Below are 17,361 nucleotides of genomic sequence, written 5' to 3' on the forward strand. Positions count from 1 at the left end.
AGCCCCTTGGTGAGGGAGTACAGGAAATGGACATTTGAGATCCTCGAGGCCCTATCAGTCCAGCCCCGGACCTCTCCGATCCCTCAGCCCACTGTGAGGGAGAGTGAAGGGCACAGTTTTCAGAGAGGCTGAGACAGGGAGAAGAATGTGCTGATGGGGAGCAGGGTGGGAATGGCAGGCCTGGGAGGGAGGACCTGGGGCAGGAGATGAAAAGAGCTCCCTGAGTGAGAATCTGGCCGTGGATGATGAATGGGGTGTGAGAGAGAAGCAGGGGAAAAGGGTAAACAGCCAGGAGGGACCCAGGAGGGAAGCGGGAGGGAGGGGTTAGGAGAAAGAATGTGGAGGTCAAGGAGCAAAGAAAATGCTCCTGGAGTGATTGACTCAAGATCCAACATGTCCCACACCGGATGAAGGCACATGTGCGCGCAGATGTGCGGGGTCACCCGCCCTCCCTCCACACCCCCGCCAAGGTGTGAGCACGTCTGTCTGCTTCCCTCCCAGATGCATTCCGTGCCCTCTGGAAAAGATTTCTTCTGATGTTTGGCTCTGAATCTGAAAAGGACCCCATTGTAATATGAACAAGCATTTGTGCAGTGATTTTATAGTTTCCTAAAAATTTCATATGCATCATCTCACTAATGTGCCCCTTCCGCAAGCTGGTGAAGTTGAGAGCAGCATTCACATTGCCAGTTTACAGGTGAGAGGACTTAGGTATCTTTGAGGCTGAATATTTTGGCAAAGGCACCAGATGTGAAAGTGGGACTTGGACTTGGGGGGGTCCTGGAGTTAAACATGTCACTTTGATTCTCTGCTGCCTCACGTTGCAGGTGCCACCAACTTGGCATCTGTATCTTGGAAGAGATCACTTACTCAAGAGGACACTCTCCGCCTGCACATAAGCAAGATTCTGCCCATAGTTGGGATATCCTGTTACTACTCTTTGTGAATGGAGGTGAGGTCTAAGGAGTTGTGACTCAGTTGAATTCTTGGGGACCCCTTGTGAACCTTGAGAGGAAAAGGCCTGGGGCTGGGAGCTGCTGGCTATCCACTGAATGCCATTTGGCTCTTACCCAGTTCTGGCGGGTGGGAAGGAGGGCTGGGGAGGGGCTGAGGCCTGGACATGGTCCCAGGGGCCTGCACAGGTGGTGGCAGATAGAAAGGATGCAAAAGCACAAATCTGTAGGGAGCGACCACTGTGCCAGTCTCCCTCTCCCCAGCGGGCCCTTTATTGTGGGCAAGAATGCTAGCCGCCAGCAACCCCTCTGAAGACCTCTGCAGTCCCTGCAGCCAGCCCAAGCGTGCAGGAGGCTCCTACCTAGCTCAGACTCCTCTTCCTTACCCATCTCCTTCCAGATCTCAGCCCTGGCCCTGCTGCTCTTCAATTCCTGACAGTGGCAGATCACTGATTAATTCAGGGCTGTTTAATAACCCTTCTATTTCGATGAAACAAGCTGTCTTGTTTTCTTTAGTTTTAACACTGACTTTCGTTTCTTTGCTAAGCATCTTACTGTCATTTAAATTTCTCTGTCTCCAACCAAGCTGATAATAGACTGGAGAGAGCAGCTGCTTCCGTCCTGTTTATGACAATGATTAGAAGTTAGAGCTGTGCAAGCAGAGAATTGACCAAATCTCAGTTCAGAGGGGTCTGCCCCTGCTTGTAGAGAGAGTGTTAATTTTAACATGATTAGGAGAATTCTAACTCCAGAGGAGACCAGGGCTAATCCCAGCCTTGCCTTCCAGGCACCCTGCTCAGAGGAGACTGCCATGGGCCTGAAGGTATGAGAACCAACTTTACTTACTTTGGAATTAAATTATATGGACCTGACACTCCGCTTCATAACAGAGCCTTTTCCTCCACTGAATTTGAATTTACTGGGCAGCAAAGAGGGAGACTCAAACATAGAGGATTTAGGGTGGGTGGGGACCTCAGCTATCAGCTATGGTATCTTTCTGCTCTATGCAGAAATCTTTTCTCAAGATCTGGCCATCTTCTAGCCTCTGCTTGAATTCCCTTAATGTAGAGACCATTTCCTCCCTATATAGCCCTTCCAGGCTGGGATAACTCTGGTTAATTTCTCCCCTCCTGTCTTCTTGCGACTTGGAGGACCATGATTTGTGTTCATACCCTCTCTTGCCATGTTGAACTCTCCTCAAGAGCCTGGAAAATGACTTGTTTCCCCCCATCATACTCGGTATGTGGATATTCTATAAACACTTGTTCAGTCAAATGAAATTATGCTGCATCAACTTTTAAATTCCTTGCAAGGAATGTACCTTTCTTCTCCCAGGTGAAGCTTCCTATTTTTCTCTATGCAGACAAATGTTGCCTCTTCCCATCCCTGGGCCAGACATGGCTGCTTCCCCATGGCGTTACTTTTTCTTCCAAGCCCCCAGGGACTGCACAGTTGGTGGCAAACTTGGCCAAGGAAGCTGTGAGTATGCAGTGGAAGTCAATCGGGCAGCCTAGACCAGGTTCTCTGGATCCCAGCCCCCCTCATTCCCTCCAGGTCAGTCACAGCTGCCTGAGAATGCTCCCAGGTGCATGGTGTGCAAACCCAGGCTGGGCCGACCCTCCCTGCCTCTGATTCCCTCGCAGCCTTGTGAGACTGGAGCTGTCTGCGCCTCCCAGCCAGCACAGTCTGCAGGCAGCTGCTTGGGTCATTGTCTCAGCCTCTTCAAGTTGTGAATGCTGAGTCTATAGAGACTGAAACACAAACAGTGCCCACAGTGCCTCTCGGGGAGGGAGGGGCAGCTTGGCCTTGCCAGAGCCATTGACTGTGCAAATATCAAGGCTTGCTGTGGATGGAGGAAAGCTGGTTGGAGCTATTTAAAAGGGGGGGCCTTTTTACACCACACTGCCCAGCACCATGGAAGGGCCATGGTGAGTGCTATGGGCCGGCAGATGGGCAGAGAAGAGGAAAGGTCAGTTCTCACAGGGAATACTGCTTCATCGGGAGATGCCTGTCTGCTCAAAACCAAGGGAGATAGAGATGGGGGAGGTCACTGGGCACCATGCAGGGGACAAGAGACCGGAAAGGAAAAAGTGGCTCAGTGGGCAGATCAAGAGAGTGTGGGAGAGGAGGCTGGGGCAGACAAACCTCCTAGCAATTGGAGGGCAATGAATGGCAGCTTGCTGTGTGACTCAGGACAATGCTCTTACCCAGTTTGGACTTAGGCTTCACATCTACTCTGTGGGCCTGGGTAAAAGCTACCATCAAATACTCAAAACATTTCCCAAGTATTCTACACCGAACACCTATTTATTCTGCAATTCAAACTCTTAAAAAATGATATTTAGAAAGGAAAATCAAGACATCTTGCCTCCCCTCCCCCATTTTCTGCAGCAGGCTCTTGGACAGTGCTGTGGGGTGTTTAGGACCCTCCTCTCACAGGCCCCTTGCCACTCTCTGCACTTCTAACAGACAGAAGGCCCCCTGCAGTGCTTGGGGAGCTTCTTGATCTACTAGAAGGCAGCTGATGCTTCTCCCCAGACATCCTGCTATGTTTTGATGGATGATCAGTGCTACCAAGGATCTGACCCCTGAGCTCCAGGGTCCATCTCGGGCTCCTGAACTCCACTCCTAACACACTCTGTGATGTATGTGCTCCCTCCATGTCCCCACCCCTAGGAGCTTTCTCTGCAGGAGAGATGCAAGCCCTGTTGTAGCCAGACACCCATGAGCTCTGCCTTTCCTTCTTCCATGAAGGGTTGACTCCAATAGCAGTGCCAACGTACCAGTCCCATAGCAGTGTCATTCAGTCATTCATCTCCACTCTTAGAGCTGAAGGCACTAAAAACCTAAAGGTGGCAAAGTCAGAATTCAAATTCCAATCCCACGGCTAAATGCTGACCACAAGCCCTGCATGCGGCCTCACTGAAGGTCCCCGGTTGATTCTCTATTTCCAGTCTTCAGCAAGTCTTCAGCCCTTTATAATTTAGCATACAGATTTTCTTTGACTAAAATCTTACTCTTTCTCAGAAAATTCCAAACAAATTTGGAGAGCAGGAGGAAAAATAACCCTAGTTTTGCTGCTACCTGTTCCAAGACTTCAAATACTTTTCTCTGTTTGCAGCACTTGTCATTTTTCCATCTCCCCTAACACCGCCTTCCTGGGCCTGGCTCCAGACACCAAATACAGGTGAGAGTGCTTGAGTATTCACCCCATTCTACAGACGGAGAAACCAAGGTGCTGGCTAAGGGGCACGAGGCAGTTCTGCCAGAGCATAACTAACCTCTTATCTTCCTCCTGGGACCAGGGAACAAATGGAGGGTGAGCACTGGTCCACAGGTGAGAAGTCTTTAGGAAGCGGGAAGGGCTGCAAGTGTGAAGGCAGGCACTTAGCTCCTGCTTGTTAGGACCCGGTTCTTTAACACCCGCTCTTCCTGACCATCTGCTCTCAATAGTCTCAGAGGAGCCTAAACCTCCTGCAGGCAGGCGCCAGGGAGGGGCTGCCGGCTCCACAAGCAGCTCAGACCTTTCTCTCTAAGTCTCTGGGCCCAGAAGGCTGAAGAACCTGACACCCTGGGGGTCACCAGCGTCGGGCGGTAGACTCAAGTTTTGTTCATTTCCAGGTAAACCTCAGGGGCCGGGTGTTTGCCTTACAGGAAACCTGGTAGCCTGGGTTTTGATGTCACAGAGGGTGAAGGGACTTGTCAGCAAGTGTTCCACAGCTGGAGTGAGGGTGGGGTGGCAGTGTTGTCGGGGCACCGTGAAATCCCCAGCCGGCCCTGCTCCTGAAAAACACCACTGCCCAAAACCATGGAGCGAGACCTGGAGGCAGAGCTGTGCGGACTCACGAGGGGCCTCCTGCCTGCGGACAGGGATGGAGCCTGGGCCTTCCTGTCTGGCTTGGGCTGGGCTCCCACTAAGAGCCCCGTTCTCAGTGACAGTCAAAACATTGGCTCTTCTCCTTCAGGTATCTTTGTTCCTCAGGAGAAAAAAATGGGAAGCTGGGGGAGCAGTCAGGGAGGTGGGAGGTCAGAGGCCAACGTAATATTTACCGAGGCCTTTCGCTTTTATGAAGCAGGAAACCACTTCAAAGCGGCAGCGTCCCCTCTCGCCACTTCTGTCTGCCCGCTGGTCCCCCTGCTTCTACCCGGCAAGGCAGGGCTCTGCTACACACCCCTTCCTCTGCTCCTGACCCTTCCCCGCTCTCCCTTAAAGGGTGGAGCACACTGCCTGGCCAGCCGCTGCCTCTGGCCCCTGCTCAAGGGTAAAAAGGCCTGCCCAGAGTCACAGAGCAACCACAGTCCATGGGCTCCCCTGACATTCTGAGCCGTTCCTGGCATGCTCTTGTTCACGCGGTGAGTGAGCTGTCTATGACTCTCAGAGGCTCTGGGGTTACAGCTCCTCATCCAAAGCCCCATTCCGCCGCCAGAGCAGAAGCAGAAACTACAGTGAGGAGAGGCTGGCAAGGCTGGAATCCAGTGGTTCTCACATTGTGGAGGGGGCAAGAATTCCTTCTCTTCAGAAATACAAAACCATACATACCTACATCATTTTTTTTTTTTTTTTTTTTTTTTTGAGACAGAGTCTTGTTCTGTTACTGAGGCTGGAGTACAGTGGCGTGATCTTGGCTCACTGCAACCTCGGCCTCCCGGGTTCAAGCAATTCCCCTGCCTCAGCCTCCCGAGTAGCTGGAACTACAGGCTTGTGCCACCACACCTGGCTAATTTGTGTATTTTTAGTAGAGACGGGGTTTCACCATGTTGGCCAGGCTGGTCTTGAACTCCTGACCTCATGATCCGCACGTCTCGGCCTCCCAGAGTGCTGAGATTACAGGTGTCCACTGTGCCCGACCCATTCTTAAAGGTATAGAATCTCCAAGAATCTCTTGAAGCCCAAGTATGGCCTTAGCTCTGTGCTTCCCACTGAGGGGTTAGTTCCTTGACAGCATCACTGATGATGTGGCTCCCACAGCCTCAGTCAAGGGTTAGGGAGAGCATGACTTTCCGTTATAGGATTAGAGAGTATCTTTGAGTTGAAATCTTCACCCTTCTAACCTCCCTCCATTAGTATCCCTCTGCCCTCTTTATGGACAGAAAACTTAAAAGAGAGTGGCTTTTTCTCCAGGTAGCAAACACAGGGCAAAGGCAGCCGGAAGAGTGGACAGACTCCCCTGCTCAGCTAACATGTAGGGATAAAATCCAAATCTTCCCTCTCAGGTCCTCCCATTTAATATCTTCATTCAGATCAGAGTAGGTGCATAACAGGATTCTGGACACTTACATGTGAACATAGATGAGTAATAATATTTCCTGATGCACCATGCTGACCTCCACACGCCAGCTCCAGAGGTACCAGAAAGGGATGCAATTTACATAGACTACAACATGAAAATCCTTGGGAGTGTGCACGCTGGAGAGCTTGCTCTAGGATATTGACTGAGAGAAAATAACTCCAGCGCTGCCCGTTTAAAGTCCTCAGAGAAGAATGAGGAGAAAATCGGGTGGGTTAGGGTAGCTGTGAGAGGATGGAGCCTGGGAGAGCATTAAATAGTCATCATTCTTCACAGGAAACTATGACGTTCTCCAGCACCTCTGAGTCTCCCCTGGACATCTTTACCTCCCATGACTTAAAGCAAAGGCGTGGAGGAGCTGTCTGCCCTCACTTCCTCTGACTCTGTAGTACATACTGTTAATGCCATTCTGCCTTTTACTAAAGATATTTGGGGGTACTTGGCTTATGCAATTTCTTCCTCCACTCCCTGAGTGTACCGTAAATGCCCTGAAGGTACGATCTGTTACTTTTTCACCCTTGTGTTAGGAGGGAGACACCACATTCTTGGCACCACACAGGTGATCGATTCCTATTTTTTTAAACTTAAATGAATTCCAATTCCCGCTTTCAGTGTCATCCTATTTGGCTCAGTGCAAAGGGCAAGAATCTCTCCTTCTTCTATCCCTCTATGCCTAGATCAAAACTACAGTGGAGAGGGACACTGTTTAGATACAACCAGAGAAAGTCTGGGAGAACAAGTCCTCCCAGAGGGCTGGGAAGTGCTAGGGTTCCTCTGTCAGAAGTTTCTGTCCTCTCAAAGCCTTGGAGCAAATGTGTGTGTGTGTTGGTGGGGGTCACAGAGGAGACAGGCTCATTCACCGGCTATTCACTCGGAGACCTGGGGTCCCACCTCCTCTTCCCTCTGAAAGACAAGTTGAACTTTCCAAGGGCAATTCCATCGCCTGTTATCTCTCAAAGTAATTTCAGCCAAAGAAAAGCAGAATTAAACTTTCATAGCATGATACATTTATCTTGTTTTTCTTCTTTCTTTTTCTCTAGCCTCCCTCCCCGCCGCCCTGACCCCCAGGTACATTTCAGCTAAAGCAAACCGAGATGAAGTATCAGGGGATGCTATCAGATTGAAAGAGACGCTGCTACTCTCTGGCCTCCTGCCCATCCCAAAACTTCAATATTTTTCCATGCCCCTGTTAGGCAGTTATTATCTCCTTAGATGAGAAAAGCCTCTGGACTCTGCTGTCTCTCAATATTGTCCTCTGCTAAAATGAAAGGGGGAATTATAATTCAGAGAAAGACTCCCACAGAGAATATGAAGAAAAAGATTAAATCAGCGATACAACGTTGACATGCATTCAGTTCCTGAAAGGTCTTTTAAAAAATGTCTCCCGGGGAGCAGTTTTGCAACCACCTGAGACTCAAAAATCTGCATTTAGGGAGTTGGGAAATGGGAAGCCATGTGAAGGTGCCTTGGGGATGGGCCAGAAACTTCTGTTGCTGATAAGAATGGCAAGGGCCTTTTGGCGGGCCAGTCAGCAGACTGGACTGCCTGCTAAGTTGGGAATGCACTCCCTGCCTGCCACCCACCCCTGGATGTGACCTGCTGGGGCAGGCCTCTCCAGAGCTGCTCACAAACCCATGTACCCCTGCTTAATACTGCAGGCGCCTTCTCATCCTCTGCAACCAGACAGAGCCCCAGAGGTCCCACTGGCAATAGGACTCTACCAGTTGTGGTCTCTGGGAGGTGACAGCTGGGAGTTTCAAATATATCTCATCTATTAATATTTTTTTTCTCTCCAAAGAAAAAAAGCACAAAAGCCACTGTTTTGGGCCAAGCCTGGCTTTCAAGAGTCCCCTCTAGTGGAGATAACCTGCTACTTCGGCTTCCCAGTTCAGCCTGAGCCTCCCAGGCCATTGAAGACTCAGAAAACCCCCTTCTGCCTGCAGGGCTCTTTCCCACTTTCTCTTTGTGTTGGAGCAAAGCTCTGTCTGCCCCCATTCACACTGTCAGTCTCTCTGTCTCTATCTTCCCTTGCTGTCTCCCCGCCTTTCTCCATTTATGCGCGCCTGTGCCCACATCTTGACTTCTGTCTCTCCACGTGTGCCTTTGCTCCTGCATCGATCTACATCTTCCGTCCACCTGCTGGTTTTCTCTGACGTTCAGGATGCCAGGTCTCACTTGCTAGGAATACCTTGGTAAGGCCTTGGACCACATGGCCTAACCTCAAAGGGCCCAAACAGGAACCCACAAGCCAGATCCACAGTGAGAAGCACTAGGAAAATCCTAGTGGTTATAGAGCTGTGTATAACCTGAGCTCAGAGCTCCCGCCACGGAGTCCTGTGTGAAGCCAGTCGCTCCCCTCAATCGTTTCTCCCCACCTCCCTTACTGTGTCCCAGCCTCTGACACACACCCTGCCCTGCAAACAACTGCGTGGGTAAAGGGACAACTGGCAGGGGGTGGGAAATGTATGCTGGGGCAAGGGAAGGAGAGGAAGGGGTGAGTGGGGGTCGGGCTGAGCCTAGGGCTGTGGCAGACAGGGGAGAGAGAGCGAATGTTAAGTTGGGGAGGGGAGGTGGACATGGGGGAACACCTGCTGGTCCTCTGGGTTTCCCAGAGATATTCTTTCACCCAAGAGGGAGACAGAACCAGGGCAGGGAAGGCGGTTAATGGTTAACCAACTGTAGGAGCAGAGAACTTTTGCATTGCTCAGACCTCAGCCATTTATTTCAGTTCTGTGCCCTTCTTTCCTCCTCCCCACTTACACACCTACCCGGTAGGAACCCTGCTCCCCAACAAAGAACTTTCTCACCTCTGTTTCTACCCTCCAATTCCAGATGGAGCAGTGTGGAACTAGATAAAGAGGTTCCATATGCGCGAATGTCAGGGAATGAGGCCCAGGAGAGCCTGAGGGCTAAGCCCAGGAGGACAGGGGTGTCCTCTTCTTACCAGCCATCCCTCCCTCGCTCCTTGGGACCAGCTGTTTGACCCTGGGAAGAACTGCCTTTCTCTCTGTCTCCACAGGGCTCACCTTTAGAAATGACCAAAAAAGAAGTGGATGCACACCCACCCCTCATTTACTCTAATCAGGCATGAAATCTTTGTAACTAAGTGAAAAAAAACTGTTAAGGGAACCGGTTCCATTCATCATTGTTTGAACTGAGCATATGTGAAGGGTAGAAATAGAACGTTCACATATAATGAATTGATAACAGACTGCCCCTGGACGGGGTGGTGATGATGGGGGTGGGGGTAAGGGCAGAATGAACATGAGCTGTAAAACTCCCAGCACCTCAAAGCCTGTTTCTACCAGTTTCCCTATGGACGGTCCTGAATTATTTCTAGTTAACAGACTGTAACACAATGCTCCAGTCTCTTTATGATCAGAATGGGGGTGGGGGTGGGGGCGGGGGCCTGGCTAGGCGCTACTTGCCTCTCCATTTGCCATGATGGACAGAAGTATATTGTGCCTCAGTTCGTGTGTGCAGAGACAGCTGTGTGGCAATGCAGGGAGACAGCTGGTGGGGGGGGGGTGCTGCTGGAGACAGGAATGCCTCCCTCACACCAAACTCTATATCTTGGGGAGATAATCACAGAAAATGAGGTAGGATAGAAACTATAAAACCCCCAATCTGACAACTCCAGCACCATAAATATTTCATAGCACCTAAAGTGGTGAGTTTAGGTTGCTGTCAGCTGCTGCCTTGTAGATTTAACCATGTCACTGGTTTCCCCGCCTGCTCCTGTGTTTTCTTGTAACCTGCCCATGAAATAAAGATTAGCTGAATAATCAGAAGTATTTGTAAATGAGAACTGGACCTAGGAAACAAGTAGTTGTTCTTTGAGGGTTTTCTTTTTTGAACCTCATTTTAAGTGTAGACTTCAGTGAAACAGATGGTGAATGAACTTTTACATTCATTGCATCTGCAGCTTTTGATGGTCAAGAGAGTTGCAGGGCGAATGCTTTCTGGTGCTCTGGAGACAGGGGTAGGTATTCAGAGCAGCTCTGAAAGGGGGGGCCACCAATCTTGTAATGACATACTTTTGGGTGATGGATGTAAGACACCACCATACCCTTCATTTAGACACGGACTGAAAAGGTAGCCAGCTCCTCTGTCCTGCTCCAGGCTTCCAGGGACCCTTGTCCTTTTGCCCTGCCAAGGAGAAGGACCAGCTGGGATTTCCTTGCCAGACTCATGGTCCCTGGGTAAAGGAGATCTCCTGGTACTTCACCACTGTTGCTCCTCGGCGTCTTCCCTGCACATCGCTCCAAATGTCATTTCCATTTAACTGCTTTGCAAGCCAATTTGCCCCATCCTAATGTAATTTGCTGAGGACAGTGAGGGAGCAGAGAGGGCAGTCTGCATTGCCCTCCCTTTATCAGCGGGTCCCTGAACAGGATCAGCTGCAGAGTGGAGGGAAATCGCTCCTTTAGGTAACACTGGCTGGTGGCAGCAGGGGCAAGTTCCGGAATGAGGAGGGGATGGTGGTGATGCCAGGTGGAAGAAGGGGAAAGAAAAACAACCTCGACAGGGTATCTTGACAGATTCCACTCTGTTTCCTCGGTTCCCTACCCTCTCTCCTCACTACCCCTTCAGCCCCCCAGGCCACCACCGAAGAGAGATCACAGGTAATTAGTTCAAATGGTGCTCTGTGAAGAGAGAGGGAAGTTAATGAATTCTTCTCTCTTCTTGCCTGGAGGTCAGAGGGGAGAGGGCTGCAAGCAACTCTAGGAGCTTTCTGGGGTGACTGCACAAAAGTCATGCATTTCAGTTAGGAATAGCTGAATTCCTCCAGCCAAGGTTATCTCTTCCTGGGACTCTGTCACTCAATAGAAGGCCCCAGAATCCAAAGCCAACCCAGAGGGAAGAGTGAAGTTTCAAGGGGTGGGAAAGAAGCCCAGCAAAGGAGGGAGACTGCTATTGTGTGGGGAGAGGGGAGAGCTAAACCTGACTCCTGCTCTCAAAACGTCCAGCCCAGGCCAGCCCAGATACTCATCTTGGCCTGCCGCTCTTAAACCTTATCCACTGTGCACGTGAATGGAAGGAGATGAATGTGCCCCCGAATTTCTGTGGGTTCCTCCTAGCTGATGGGCCCCCAAGTGACTGCCCAAGCTATGACTAGCAGTCCCAGTTCCCTCAAACTGATCCTGCTTTCATGTCCCTTGCCTACCTTCTACTGGTGTGTCACTGTCATTCTAGGATCTTAGTTTCCTACAGGAGACCTGTTCCTACTTCCACTGCCCACTTCATGCACTCTCATTTCTAGACCGTTACTGACCTGGAACCCCAAATCTTTTATCCAACTTTGAATCCCCCATTATTTTAATTCCCCCCTGAGCAGAGCCGAGTTTGAGTAGGCAGATCCCACTAAGGGCTAGGGGCATTCCAAACAGGTGGACATTTTTCGGGAACCTAGAATGGCAGTTTCTGGTGACGTTCTGGCCATCTAGACCATGATTAGCATTAGAGAGACTACCTGTGGGATGGCTAAAAAGGGCTAGAATTTTCTAGGATCCCTACCTCACTTGTGGGGTGGGACAAGGAAGAGTACATGGAAGGAAATATTCTCAAACGATTCATCAGGAGCCTCTGGGACCCTAAGAAAACTCCCACTTCAACCCCCAGCACTCCTGCCGTGCTCAAACTACGGGGCTGGACCCCGGCTGGGCGATACCCGGGGAAGGGAGTCCGGAAGATGGAGCGCTTAGATCCATTCCGTGCCTGGAAATCTCTCCCTGAGCCTTATGGAACCCGCTCAAATGATGTTTTCCCCTTCCCTTGATCTCCATTCCCCATCGGAAGGGACAGCCGGCGGCCACCAGGGTCTCCAGAGCTGGAGCGAACGCCCCCAGATCGATCTCTGGCCACAGTGGCTTTGGGTTGTCTCGCTCGTGCCACCGAGGCCCACTTTGGGCTCCAGCTCTCGGGACAGCCTTGCCGCCCGGAGCTCCCCACAGCCGCAGAGCGCCGGCAGGTGCGCGGTGGAGGCGCGCGGCGGAGCGCTGCTGCCTCCCGCAGCCCGGGCTGGGAAGCCGGCGGCCGGCCGAGAAGCCCGGGGCGGGAGGCAGCGACTCCAGTGAGCCTGCTATCGCGCGCACGCCGCGCTCCGGCCCGCCAAAGTGGCCGAGCCCGCGCGGGGACTCGCCCGCCGCGGCAGAGCCCGGGTGCCTGGGGCCGGGACCCCAAAGAGGTGGGCGCGGGAGAAGCCGCCGCGGGTGTGCGCGCGCGTGGGGTGAGGGCGGAGGGCGCCGCCGACTCCGAGCGCCCGGCCCGGCCGCTTACCCAGCTCGGCAGCGTCGGTCTGTCCTTCCGTCCCCGCTCCGTCCGCCTCGGCCGCCGGCTGCTGAGGGCGGCGCGAGGCCCCTCTCCCTGCTCTCAGCTCGGAATCACCGAGACGACCAAATCCACATGGAGTCCAAATTCATTAAAATCCACGTCAAGCCACCAGCCACTTATCTGTATTCCTGAAGTCGCCCCTCGGTCTCCGCTCCGCGCGCCCCTCAATGCTCCGTCGCCCCGCAGCAGCCGGGCTGGGCGCTGTCGCCCGCTCGCGGGGGGCACCCGGAGGCGCCGAGGGGGCGTGTGGGGGTGGCCGGCGGCGTCTCTCGTGGGGAAGAGGCAGAGCCCCGGCTGTCTTCAGATTTTCCCAGCGCGACTTTCCGGGCTCCTCTGACATCAGCAATCCCGGCGCTTCCTTCCCTTCTTGCTCCCGGGTTCGTTCACAGTCCCATTTCCTCCCGGAGCCCGGCTCTCCAGATCTATTTCGAGGTTTGCTCCGCTGGCTCCGGCTCTCGCGCTCCCTACCGCTCCCAAGCTCGCGGGGTCTCTCTCCTGATCGCTCGCCCTCTCGGCTGAAAAATTCCCAGCAACTGCGCTCCGCCGCCCTCCCGCTCCAGTCTGGCGCGGACGCCGCTCCGCCCGGCAGCTCTGGCTCCCGCGGTGGCGGTGGCGGCTAAGCGCCGGCCTCCCTATTTTACCATGCAGCTCATTATCATAGAGGCCGTGCGTTAACCCCCTCCCCGCCGGCCGCGTCTGCCCGGGCGGGGGCCGCGCCCGCCGCTGGCACCGCCCGCCACCGCCAGCCCCCTGCCCCCTCCCCCACCCGCACGGACTTCCTCTTCTGCAAGCTGTCAACAAAGGAGAAGCAGGTTTGGCATCCGGAGGCCGCTCCGCTGCCTGTCCTGCGCCCAGCTCAGCACCGGACCAAGCGGCCACCTTAAGTAGCCAAGGGGGCGAGGAAAATGCTGCCAGGGCCCGGGGATTCGAATCCTGGCCTTGCGAGCTCAGCTGGCTTAGCCCCCAGTGGGGGTAGAAGGTCGAGGGTTGGGGTCTGGGGGGAGCTCAGGACACAGGCTGGTGGGTGAGGGCAGCAGGGACAGGGACTCCCCGCAATTCGCATCACCTGTCACCGCGCACATCCTGCACACCTCCTTCCTCTTTAATTTGAGTGAGGGCGTGTGGGGAGGAACCCGGCTTGTTTGCTGGGGTTGAGACTGGAGTCTTGGAATTTGTGGGAGCAAATTTCCTCTTCTTGTGAATTAAAGGGAAAAAAAAGGCCAACAAGCTGTCAAATAAGGCTTGAAGTTGTTGTTAATATTTTTGCAATGAGAAAAGGAGCCTTGCTCTGAATTGAATCTCAAGCTTCCAGCCCTGATAGAGATCCTGGGCGTCTGGTGAATCCTGACTGGCATGGGGGCATTGGGGACGGAAGAAGAGCTTTCTATATCCAATGCAGATAGTCTGCTTGGCAGGGGAATCAGAGGGGTGGTGATAAGGTAACTTATTTTAATAACCTAAGGTGAGAGGTTTCAGGACTCTGGATGACAATGCCTCGGTGCCCTTAAGCACCATACAGTCTCAGTATCTCCGCAGCCTCTAGACACTGCTCCCTGGAAGCTGGCCCCCAGCGAGTTCACAGGATCTTGTGTAGTCCCTGCTCGCTCTTAGAGCACGCACGAGTTTACTCATGTCCAAGTATTCTGATAAACTTCCTCTACTGCCCTCTGGTGGCCACACTCTTCAGTGGTGTAAATCGAAAAAACAACAACAAAAATCACTGCAGAAACCCTAAAACAATTGCGTAAAATTCTCAGAGCAGTAGGAGCAGAAGAAAGGAAGGGAGAGAGGGATGAAGAAAGGGAGCCATAGAAAAGAAAGAGAGACAGAGAGGAAGAAGAAAATGAAAGGAAATCTAGACTAACCAGTCATCTCGAACAATCGTTCATTCAATACAGGACTGGAAGATCTAGGCTGTACTCCAACATCTGCAGAAATTAGCTAATTCTTCAAAAGTTCTTCATTGTAATTAGCTGAAATTTGTGTTCCTGTAACTTTCACTGGTTACTGCTAGTTTTGCCCTGTGGAGCTGCAAGGAGTCTGTCTAAGCTGTGTTGCCTGATCCAGACCTGCTCTTTCCTTCAAGCTACTTTAACATTTATTGTTGGTAAAACACCAGTGCATTATCATATTTACCCTGTATCATTATTTTATTTCTTTTTATAAGTAGATCTTGTCTCCCCATGCAGATAGTCTAGTCGATGCTCTTATCTCTAAGTAGACTGAATCTCAACCACAATTTATTAAGAAAGATGATTCAAAGAAGATGATAGAAGATTTTGGAACATTTCCCCCATTTGTTCATGGAGTCTGGCCAGCTGCACCTAAGACCAGGAGTGGTAGGATTGGAGGCACATAATTAATAAAGCTCCAAGCTAAAAATTAGGGCTTCTGGTTCTAAATCAAGTGCTGTCTGACTCCGGAAGAGGTCATCTTTCTTCCCCATGCCTCAATTTAATCACATCTTGGGAAGATTATGATACAATTTAAATAATTTTCTCATACTGCCCCCCACCCCCACTCCTGTGGTCCAGAAATAAATCCTAGAATGAAGAGCAAGGAAGCATAAAATGAAACAGACTCCTTCACTCACCCAATCTTTTACCCCCACGCCTCCCCTCTCTTTCCTGAATAAAGGGAGAGAAAGAGAGAACACAGGTGGGGGAACACATTGCCGCTGACAGGGTGGCAGGATGCCATCCAGATTCCACACTGCCACTGAACAGGGTCTAAGATCTGAGTCCTGTGAGATTATGGACAACCCTGTGGTCAGCATAGCAATGGAAAGAATGCTAACTTGATCTACTGGGATGTGCCCTGGATGAAGCACTTCTAACTTCTCTAGGCCACGGTTTGTCCATCTGTAAGATGGGAATTTCTGTCTTTACTCTCCAGACCGCTGGGGAGATTAAAATAGATAAACGTAAGAGTATTGAAAGATTTAACGGTATCATCAAAATGGAAAGATTGTTGTTATATTTAGTCCTAATAGGCTAGAACAAATATGGATCTTATTAGCTAAACATCTTATTATAATAACATGCTCTGAGAATTAAAAAAAAACAACAACCTTGGGTTCAGGGTTCATATTTAGATTTGACATCCTCTGAGGCAGCAGTGGTATACCTGTGCCTCTGGTCTTTACATTTTTTTGTTAACCTTATCCTTTTGATCTGGGTAGTCATTCATTTATTATGCAGATATTTATAAAGAGCAAATTTACTAAATTTTTTCCTTTAATAAAACTATATACAGTCCATAATTACCACTTTGGCACATATTTTTAAAGAAAGCATGGCAAAAACCCTACAGATTGTATACCCTCAGCTCTGTCTGTCTCTTTCTGAGGTTTCCCAGCTTTCTTGTATGTTTCTGGCCTTCACTATATTCTTCCTCATTCTGTCCATCTGATGTCAGACCCACAGTCCCTGGGGACTGACCAGTCCTCTGTCAGGGCCTTGTAGTTCATCCTCATTTCCAACCGGAGAGATAGACATAGTGCGGAACATTTGTGAGGAGGCTTGTAGATATTTAACAGATATTTATCAAATGAATGAATGAACAAATGAATGGGGAAATGTTTATCTTATGCCAAATCTTCACCTTTGGAAAATCGTAGCACGCTCAACAGGGTTCTCCGCTCACCCCAGCCTACCTACTTGCCCTAGTCAAGATATTCCTGGAACCTCATGTTTGGAAAGTCATTTGTCACTGCTGCATTATTCTTCCAGGCCCCGGGCCTCTTCTTTGCTTGTCACTAGATGGGTGACTTAGCAAGAGAATGAGAGAAGTGGGAGAGGACAGGGCACCAGCATTCTGGAATGGCACAGAAATGTTTCCTGTGAGGAACGAGTATTTCTCCTGCGGCAGGCAGGTCTGGCTGAGCCGCTCCCACCTGCATTTCCCAGGCTGGGAGCAGACCTTGGCCCTGGAAAGCAAGTTCTTAGGCTTTAAGGAGCACAGGCCCAAATGGGCAAGTAGCCCATCCCCAGGGGAAGTCCTTTCTGTCACAGCAGCAGCTCCAGTCCCACAAATAGATGCCAGTACAGTAGCCCCTTGGATCACAGGAGGTATTTTTGGTGCTGGAAGCCAGCCACACTTTGGCAGGCTTTCAGCATCAAGTCTGCTCCCTTTAGAGGTGGGGGTGGCAAGCCATCAGTGTTTAGCATGGGAATGCTGCCTACCAGTATGTGCATGCATATATTTAGGGCGCCTTGAGTCGGCTGGGATCTGGGCTCAGGAGGCTGTGTGGACCTGTGCCTTGGAGCCAAGGGGGCTCCTGCTTGCCAGTGTTAGAGGCAGTGTTTCAAGGGTGCATTGGCTGTTGCCCAGTTTGTATCTGGCTCTCAAAGCTGAGACCACTGATGCCATCACCAAGTTGATGGGTTTCTACTCTAAGATGCATGTCAACTTTCATTTGCCCTGAGCCCGGGCTTGCCACTATAGACAGGCAGGAATGTGGTCCCTGCTGTCTCCCTACCAGGTACCTCCCCCTTCACCCAGCAGACGCTGTCAGGCAACCACAGCAGCAGAGCAGCCTCCCCTACCCACCACATTGTTAGGAACAAAGGGATCGGTCTGACAGGCCAGATTGGAGTGTGTGGGCCAAGTCCTATGAATGGAAGAGAGAGACTGCGGGATGCCTGAGTGGTGGGTCTCAGCCCGGGCAACGGGGCCGGCAGCCCAGGACACAGGAACAGGGCACCTGCTCCGGGATTCTCAGAACCATTCATAAAGACATCACCCTCCCCTCCCCTCCCCTCTCCTCCCTTCACAAATCCCACTTT

General features: G+C 51.4%; 1 protein-coding gene across 2 annotated transcripts in view; it reads right to left on the reverse strand.

Annotated features, from left to right (window-relative positions):
- The window catches only part of PLXNA2 (plexin A2), a 219,016-nt gene extending 206,348 nt beyond the window's left edge, over positions 1-12,668 (reverse strand). Inside the window, exon 1 of one of the 2 annotated variants that reach the window (XM_032289097.1) lies at positions 12,521-12,668. The gene's annotated coding sequence lies outside the window, so the exon portion shown is untranslated. The remainder of the gene's footprint in view (positions 1-12,520) is intronic. The other variant, XM_032289098.1, reaches the window with a different exon arrangement.
- Between the last annotated feature and the right edge of the window lie 4,693 nt (positions 12,669-17,361).

This window comes from Sapajus apella, unplaced genomic scaffold (genome assembly GCF_009761245.1).
Source record: "Sapajus apella isolate SASKATOON/1434 unplaced genomic scaffold, GSC_monkey_1.0 scaffold22, whole genome shotgun sequence".
Classification (NCBI taxonomy): domain Eukaryota; kingdom Metazoa; phylum Chordata; class Mammalia; order Primates; family Cebidae; genus Sapajus; species Sapajus apella.